This window comes from Megachile rotundata, chromosome 16 (assembly GCF_050947335.1).
Source record: "Megachile rotundata isolate GNS110a chromosome 16, iyMegRotu1, whole genome shotgun sequence".
NCBI classification, from domain to species: Eukaryota; Metazoa; Arthropoda; class Insecta; order Hymenoptera; family Megachilidae; genus Megachile; species Megachile rotundata.
In genome coordinates this window covers 14,049,022-14,058,355 of record NC_134998.1, presented here as the reverse complement: position 1 = coordinate 14,058,355, position 9,334 = coordinate 14,049,022, and the positions used below count along the sequence as shown (strand labels likewise).

The window sequence follows — 9,334 nt, the reverse complement described above, 5'->3', positions numbered from 1 at the left end:
AGTGGCAGTACTTGGGAACTAACGGGATTACAGTCTCAAAAGTATGTAGTTCACCTTGATCGCCAAAGAGATGGCGCTACATGTTCCATTTCCGTTACCCAGAATCAGTTACTTGAAGAATTAAGAGTTTCAAGCAAGCAGAGTGGCGCAGTGGAAGCGTGCTGGGCCCATAACCCAGAGGTCCGTGGATCGAAACCACGCTCTGCTAACGGAGAAGATCAAAATTCCGACTTATCTTCTCTGTACCTTTAATTTTTTCTTTCGTTTATCGAGATCATTTAAATCTTCCTACTTTATATACTAACCTTTGTTAGAAGAAAAAATAACTGCGCAAATTATTTCGATGAAAATTAAAGTGTTATTTTTTGATGGACAATACCTGACGCTAAGTAAATGCTTCGTGCTGTACAGTACTACGTACTCTAGGTCTGTTTGATTGAGGTGTGGACAAAAAAGTTGAAAAGTCAACTACATAAGCGCGAGCAAATTCAATTTTGCATTAAAGTCTACGGGAATATGGTTTTTCGGTGATTATTCCTCCGTGGCATGCGCGGCCGGCGCGCAGGAGGAATATACACGATAATCACTATGCAATATCGTTAATTACTCACTCTCTGAGCACAGTCTATGCACTTTCATAATAAAAGAATGTTCCGTGATCCCTTAGCTACTTTCTTGTATCATATTTGTTCAGATTTTTCATGAAATTAATTAGTTATTAACTAATAACTTAAGGTCAGCCACGGTGACAAACGGTATACACGAGGTCATTTTGAATAATTATTTACACCTTTTGTGGATATATTTTCTGCACTTTTATGATCGAAGAATGGCCAGCAATGCATTATTTACATGGTTCGATCATGAAAGTTCATAAATAATGTCCGGGTAATGAGTAATTAATTATTTTGTTGCAACCGTGCGATACGTACATGAGCCGCCTATGTGAATTCTACTGCGCATGCAAAGTGCAATATTTCGGCACTTTGACGACGCAGTATGGTCCCTGAGGCATTTAGAAACAAATTTCTATTAGGGTTTGATGCGTTTTGATGCCTAATAAAGGCAGAAAATGAATTTTTGTCGAATCCGGTCGAAAACGGTACAGGTGGCGCCATCTGGCGGCGAAAGTTGGAACTACGAAAACCTAAAATCTCGATTTTCTCAAAAACTAGAAACTTTTCCGAAATTCTGAGATATACAAATTGTTCCTTGTCGCCTACGGAATCGAACGAATGTAATTATAGCCTGCTAGGACAATTATTAAGGAAAATAGAAAAATAGCCCGTTTCATGGACTAAAAAATTGGCGTCCATCTAGCGGCGAAAGTTGGAACTACAAAAATAGAAAATCTCGATTTTCTCGAAAACTAGGGACTTTTCCGAAATTCTGAGATATACATATTTCTCCTTATCGCCTACGGAATCGAACGAATGTAATTACAGCCAGCTAGGGCAATTATTAAGGAAAATAGAAAAATAGCCCATTTCATGGACTAAAAAATTGGCGTCCATCTAGCGGCGAAAGTTGGAACTACAAAAACATAAAAATGCGATTTTCTCGAAAATTAGCGAACTTTGAGTACTTCTGAGGCTCGGAAAGTGTTATGTGATCGCATTAGGAGCAGACTAAAGCAATAAAAGTTTCCTGAAAGCTTTAATAAAGAAAATAAAAAAAATGTCATTTCATGGAGAAAATTTGTGGCGCCATCTAGCGGCGAAACTGTGAACTAAACTGAAAAAACGTATGTCCGAACACGCGTTAAGGAATCAAATAAAAATTGATTTGCTGGGCTTAATAGGCAATAAAATGAATAACTTATTTAACAAAAATTGCTTTAAAATGTCTAAAGAAGCATACTGTGTTGTCAAAGTTGCGAAATATTACTTTCTATATTTTTCCTTTACGCGTGTTCGGGCATACGTTTTTTCAGTTTAGTTCGCAGTTTCGCCGCTAGATGGCGCCACAAATTTTCTCCATGAAATGACATTTTTTTTATTTTCTTTATTAAAGCTTTCAGGAAACTTTTATTGCTTTATTCTGCTCCTAACGCGATCATATAACACTTTCTCAGCCTCAGAAGTACTCAAAGTTCGCTAATTTTCGAGAAAATCGCGTTTTTATGATTTTGTAGTTCCAACTTTCGCCGCTAGATGGACGCCAATTTTTTAGTCCATGAAATGGGCTATTTTTCTATTTTCCTTAATAATTGCCCTAGCTGGCTGTAATTACATTCGTTCGATTCCGTAGGCGATAAGGAGAAATATGTATATCTCAGAATTTCGGAAAAGTCCCTAGTTTTCGAGAAAATCGAGATTTTCTATTTTTGTAGTTCCAACTTTCGCCGCTAGATGGACGCCAATTTTTTAGTCCATGAAACGGGCTATTTTTCTATTTTCCTTAATAATTGTCCTAGCAGGCTATAATTACATTCGTCCGATTCCGTAGGCGACAAGGAACAATTTGTATATCTCAGAATTTCGGAAAAGTTCCTAGTTTTCGAGAAAATCGAGATTTTAGGTTTTCGTAGTTCCAACTTTCGCCGCCAGATGGCGCCACCTGTACCGTTTTCGACCGAATTCGACAAAAATTCATTTTCTGCCTTTATTAGGCATCAAAACGCATCAAACCTTAATAGAAATTTGTTTCTAAATGCCTCAGGGACCATACTGCGTCGTCAAAGTGCCGAAATATTGCACTTTGCATGCGCAGTAGAATTCACATAGGCGGCTCATGTACGTATCGCAAGGCTGCAACAAAATAATTAATTACTCATTACCCGGACATTATTTATGAACTTTCATGATCGAACCATGTAAATAATGCATTGCTGACCATTCTTCGATCATAAAGGTTCATAGACTGTGCTCGGAATGTGAGTAATTAACGATTTGGCATACTCATTATCATGTGTATATTCTTCCTGCGCGCCGGCCGCGCATGCCACGGAGGAATAATTACCGAAAAACCATATCCGCCTAGACTTTAATGCATTTAAAATTTTTTTATGTCCATCTGGATGTACATGCGCATGTGCGTGCAAAATTTGATGAGAATTGGCTGAGTGGTGCAAAAGAAAAGCGCGGACAAAGGAGTTGCAAAGTCAAGTATAAGAGCTTCGACTCGGTCACTGAATAAAATAATATTATGTTTCAATGAAAAGTCAGTTATACTTACTTGATTGAATTTTTGGTTCGAAAGTAATAACAGCGTACATAAAAATGACACAGTAACGGGAAAAGGTAAGAAAGAAAAAAAAAATATTCACCGCCCAACGTGGGGCTCGAACCCACGACCCTGAGATTAAGAGTCTCATGCTCTACCGACTGAGCTAGCCGGGCTTGTTCGGTTCTTCTCTTATTTTAGTTTATCTGTTATATAATTTAATCGTAATAGAGAAAAAAGAAAACGAAACCTGCAAATAAGTATTACGCATCAACATAAGTGGTAAACATCTTTTTTTAATGGACGAATAAAAAGTAACGAAGGTATAGCGTATATATAAATATATGTAACAAGTTTATGTATACATTTAACAAATACGTTTAATTAAGCGTAAGTTAATTAATGCGTTAAAGTCCTCTGTCCTTTTTGCACGTCTGCTTCGGTTAATTTTTTTCGTTCTTTCGATACGTAACACTTTCAATTTGAAATTAATTTTTCTGGTAAACGCGTTCGGCTAAACATATTATTAAAAATGACGATCCTTCGATGCAAATAAGTTAAATATATTATGGCACATAATACTAACAGTGGGTAATTTTCAAAGTTGAGAAATATCAACGGTACTTTGGAATTATTGTTGTTCGCTGGTTTCTCTCGATTCGGCAGCTATTTCCGCGTATACACCTTCGATAACACGTTATTAATCATCACATGTGCATCACGATCGTTAAGCATCGCGTTACTCTAACACAGTCGAACTTGCCCAGTTATTAATTAATAAGTATTCGAACGTAGCATAAATCGCGTTTAACATTTATCGAACACATATATCACTGTATCATAGTTAGGTGGCGAATGATAATTTGATTTAACGAGAAACTTGAAAAGTTTGAAACTGTGTTCGTATTTGTAGGTACATGGTAACTAAGGAATAAGCGTTAGTAAAAACGATAACGCGAGTAGAGGAAGAAAATGTTGACCGATGCGAGTAGCCGCCGAACAATCGGATGGACAATCGTACGAACCGTCCGTTTTATTTTGCAAAAGAAGACTTCTCGTTAATTTCAAACCCTCGCACGAGTTCTGGATCTTGACAAACTTTATTTTTCGAGCCTCGAGAAATTGCTCCAATTCGAGCCTGCACCTCCATTTCAACGGATTTCCGAAAAACTCGACAATGTACACGTTAGGCATATCGTTCAAGTCGCTGGTATAGATACATCTGAAGGCGTTACCTTCCAGATTCAAATAACTAAGTCGACTCAAGTGACGGAAAGCTCCAGATTCGATATAATCGATGGAATTACCTCGTAAATCTAGCCTCTCGAGATTTTCCAGAACGAACCAAGACGAGCCGATCATTTCCAGCCGATTGTCTTGAATCGTTAAATTTTGTAATTTTCCGAGACCACGGAACGCGCCTTCTTCGACGGTCATTAAATTACACTTCCTGATTACCAGTTCCCGCAGATTGGTGAATCTAGAGAAAACCTCGGTCGGTAGTCGCGGTAGGTTACAGTTTTGAAAGACGATGGAGGCGACCTCGGCCGGTATCGTCTGCAACAATAATAAATTACCATTGTCGCACACGTATACGAGTCCCCTGCTGTCCTCGCGAGAAACGCAGCTTCCCTCGATCGTCTCGTTCTTGGTCGAGTGAACGACGCTCGTCGTGGGAGGATCGACAGTAGCATTTGGAATCCGCGTAAAGTAACAATCTTCCTTCGATAACAGCGAACGGTTGTCGTAGCTAATTCCACGGCCGTTTAAGAACTCGGCTATTTTGTTGGCGCACATACAGGACCAAGGATTGTTGGAAACCCGTAGAGACGTCAGGTGACGGAGACGAGCAGCCATGTATTCGATGCCGATGCAGTTCATGACATTTTCCGAGATGTCGAGGGTCGCGAGGTGCGGCAAACAGTTGAACGCGTCATTCGCGATTCTGTAAACGTTGTTACGCGACAGATCCAGCCATTTCAGATTGTACAGATCCCGGAACATTTCTGCGTCGATAAATTCTAATTTATTACCGCGTACAGACAAATACTCGAGTCTGCGGAGATTGGAAAAAGCTCGAGGCTCGATGTTCTCGATGTTACAGTCTCTGAGCTCGAGTGTCGATAGATATTCGTTGAAGCGTAAGAATGCGTATTCCGGAATCTTTTTTATATTCGACTGGACGACTCGGATAGTGTGCACCGTGGAAGGTATTACGCCCAATTCCTCGATCGATGTTATAGCTCGACAAGTGTAGCTCGATCCGTCAGTTTTGTCAGGGCTGCATCCGCCGATATAAGTCGTTGGTCCGGTCAGCGTGACATTCGATTGTTCCACGGTAGTTTTGAAGGTAGTCCAATATATTTCGCCGCTTGTAACCGCAGTTTCGCTGACCGTTGTCTACGCAAGAGAAATTGTCAATTTCTAAAGATCTTTATACGCTACGACGACGAAAGGAGTTATATCGAATATAACTAGGCATCGTACCTGTTGCACCGGTCGGCCACTGCTGACATCTGGAATCTCGTTCTCGTTATTGTTGTTGTAACATCGACCCACGTTAATGTCGAATCCAACGATTCTCCGCGTCAGAAAATTTTGCAGAACATTGCGACAACTACAGAGCCAAGGATTACCGACGGCGTCCAACTTTTCTAATTTCTTCAGTTCGGCTAATTCCTCGATTGCTATACAACGCAGCCGATTATTTCGTATATCGAGATACCGTAAACTATCGCCGACGCTCGACAAAGAGTTTCTTTCGAACTGTTCGATACCGTTTTGTTTCAGAATCAATTGTTGAAGACTGAAGAGATATCGAAACCAATTTTCACCGACTATCGCAAACCGATTGCCGACCATCGAGAGACGCTGTAATCTATTTAATCCCGCGAAAGCGTCGTCGTCGATCGTCTCGATGCCACAGTAGTTGAAATCCAAGCTCCGTAAACTATTTCCGAAACGGAAAAACGCGTATCTTGGAAGTTTGTCTATCGGCAAACCGGAAATCTCGATCCAGGTGGTTTCGTCGGGAAGTTTGTCCAAGGAGGTGAGCACGTTGGTCTGAAGTTCGTTCCCATGAATCGTCGTTCGATTCTGAAATCACGGTTAACCGATTAATCGTTTCGAAGATAATCCGTACAACCTTTCTGCGCGTACACTTACTTTGTCGGAATTGCTGGTGAGTTGCGGAGAAAAAGAGAAGGGCAGGTCGGGAAATCCGATTAGCGCCATACATTGGCAAACGCTCGTTCCTGTGAAACATCGCGCTTCCTGAACGATAGATCGACCTTTAAGGTATTCGTTCAATCTTCGTCGACATTCGCAGAGCCAAGGGTTCCCGTCGAAACGTACGGTCCTGAGTTCTCGCAGATACGACAACTCCTTAATCGGTAAGCAACTGAGATCGTTATCTCGCAGCCCTAAAGTTTCGATCTTAGGCAGCTGGCGAAAAACATCGGGTTCGATATGCACCAAACCGCATCTGCGAACACGTTCGTAATTCGCTGTGGGTATGTACTCGAATATATAATCTTATGTCTTATCTTCTAAATACGCATAAATTGAATTTCAGAAGAAAACGAACGACATTACGAGTCTAGTCGCAGGATTTTCATGCTACGATACTAACGATACGAATCCATTATCATTTTTACGTAATCGTTTGTTTTCGATCGTATTGACGAGGGCGCTGACGGCGTTTTGCCAAGAAGGAAATACTTACCGCGCTTCCGCGTTTCCCATGCAAATCTCGGCCCACTACGAGTGCAAATAAGTCTTAATCGTTTTAAAGGTATCATATAGCTAAAGGTATCGTAGCTAATAATCGTTAGAGACAAAGTATTTATGTTGCTATGTTACTAGTCGAATGTCACGCCGATATTTCGCTTACTTGTCCATGAGCAATTTTCTCAAGTTAAGAAGAGGACGGAACCACGCGGTCCTGGCCACGCGAATCTCGGTCCCATGGAATATCAACCATTCCAACCGATCGAGACCGGCAAACGCGTCTGGATCGATGAATCTTATGTGGCAACTGTAGAAGGATAATCGTCTAAGGTTATTGAATCTCCAGAACGCGTTGCCCGGTATATGGTGGAGTCGGGACACTGTAAACTCTATCCATTCTGCCTCGTCGGATATCTCCTCGAGGTCGTTTAGGCCGCCTTCCGTGCACGCGTAGGCGATCGACCGTTCGTCATCCACGATCGGTATTAGGCTACATTTGCAATGTACCCGGCCAATTATGGCGACCAACGCCCAGAGTAAAATCAGATGCATCGTTTTTTTCCAATTCTAAACTGGCTACGTCAGCTGAAAACGTCTATCGGTCTTCGATGCCGGTCTATCGTCGGACTGCCTGGAAGCCTAGAAGGGATTTCGATCGAATAATTTACGTTACGGTACGTCTCGTCTGGTAGCTAAATAATCTGAAAATAAATCTGACCACTAACTGAGTTATTATTTTTTCTATTCAGAGCAGACCAGATTCCATCGTACACCTCCTGATTTACTCGTTTGGTCGCGCAACTTCCACTGCTCCAGTTCCTCAGCATGTAGAGCGTGTTTTTACTTCGCACGCCGGAAAAGCCACTTGTCACCGTTCACCATGGCCACGTTCCTTTCGTTTCGACGAACTTCCTACCCCAATCACGCGGATACCTTTCTTCGCTTTGCACGCGTAGTAACCTCTCGAAAACTTCACCGACGTAAAATTTCGCCGATCTTTTTTTATTATCTTCAGAATTGCTGCAAGTTTCCAATGAAATTACAACGAGGTTCGCGCGCAACGATAGCGTTTTCGGTGAAATAGGAAGGATAGATCGGAAGCGAGGATGCACTAGGAAGTATGAATCATAGACTTACGAGAGCGCGGCTCGGATCGGTGGATCGAAACGGAGCGTCGCGACTGAGCTGGTGGTTCGCGCGCTTCCTCGTTATATAAACTTCTAAGGCCAAGGTCTCCCTTGTCCCCCGCGCCGGTTCTATCTATACGCAACGATCCCTGAGCACCGCGACCTATCTTTAGCATGCACCGCTCTAGTTTGGCAGGAAAAATTGCACGGCGACTAAAAATTGCACAGCCTATGACTGGCCTGTGCCTGTAACGTTTAGCTAGTGCACCCGAAACACGTCCGCTAGCAAGGTCTGGGACAGCCGAACAGTTGGCGGAAACGTTCGCGCAGCCGTATCGTCGCGTCGCCTCGCGTTTCCTGACGGATCGACGCGATTTCCACGGTTTTCGCTAACCGTGCTTCGTACCCGCGGATCTCGAATTTTCAACGCGTAGCAACGTTTATGTAATTAACGGAGCAGTCACGGTTCCGCGACGACCTACAATATGTACTGTTCCGGAGGATGGCTTTGACCGTTCCTCGTTATACGTTTTAACGTTTCGAAATTCTAAGGAGAAACAGCACCGTATCGAATGGTGCATCGTCGCGTCACCGCGTCAGCCGATCTACCGTTTTCGTCAATTTCTTTGCCTCGTCGTTACCTTCGTATCGCGGTATTATTATTGGAACGCGTACTTTTAGATGACCAGTTACAACACCGCTATGGTGTTAACGCTTGGTCCAATTCCGCGGGATAAATCAGTCGATGCGTAGATACCGGTTGCGTATCTTATCTAGTCTGATGTTACTTGCCATATGTTGGCCAGAGCTTGGAAAATTTGCTGGTTCGCTTCTTAACGTGTACCTTGTTTAAAGTCGAACACGGTTAATTGGACGTAGCGTTATTTCGAACGATTTATACATACCGATTCGCGTGGCAGAAGAAAAACTACGCGTTATATTTACTGTTCGAATCAGGGTCGTATCGACCACTCCCTATCGGGCAAGTTTCACCCTGTCGGTCGAAGGTCGGTCCTGCTATTTCGTTCGCGATGATCGTCGTTTATTTACGGATTCGCGAAACGATCTAGATCATTTTCCAGACAACGATTCGAAACGGAATACGAGGAAAAATGTTTCGTCGACGACGTAAAAAAGTGAAAGACGTGAAATATACGTATTTTTTCTTTTGGATTTTGGCGAGGAAAAAAAGAGCTAGTATTTATATACATATAAAAAAGGAAGGACACATCACGAAGCAAAAAGGATAAAGCCGATATTAGTATAGAGTTATGTAGACGTTACAATATCGACGTATAAATGATTTGAAACTA

General features: G+C 42.1%; 1 long non-coding RNA gene and 2 other non-coding genes across 4 annotated transcripts; 1 reads left to right on the top strand and 2 right to left on the bottom strand.

The window, feature by feature from the left end:
- Positions 1 to 136: 136 nt before the first annotated feature.
- On the top strand, positions 137 to 208 carry TRNAM-CAU (transfer RNA methionine (anticodon CAU)). The gene has a single exon. It is a non-coding gene; the product is annotated as a tRNA-Met (tRNA).
- Positions 209 to 3,268: 3,060 nt separating this feature from the next.
- Positions 3,269 to 3,341, bottom strand: TRNAK-CUU (transfer RNA lysine (anticodon CUU)). The gene has a single exon. It is a non-coding gene; the product is annotated as a tRNA-Lys (tRNA).
- A 100-nt stretch (positions 3,342 to 3,441) lies between these two features.
- On the bottom strand, positions 3,442 to 9,230 carry LOC100880610 (uncharacterized). 2 transcript variants are annotated; one of them, XR_143502.3, is made up of 6 exons: positions 8,032 to 9,230; positions 7,620 to 7,914; positions 7,058 to 7,533; positions 6,331 to 6,649; positions 5,653 to 6,261; positions 3,442 to 5,565 (listed from the first exon to the last, which is right to left on the bottom strand). It is a non-coding gene; the product is annotated as an uncharacterized LOC100880610 (long non-coding RNA). The 2 variants fall into 2 exon arrangements; XR_001096481.2 differs by lacking the exons at positions 7,620 to 7,914; positions 8,032 to 9,230 and adding an exon at positions 6,890 to 6,924 and having other exon boundaries at positions 7,058 to 7,199.
- Positions 9,231 to 9,334: the final 104 nt, after the last annotated feature.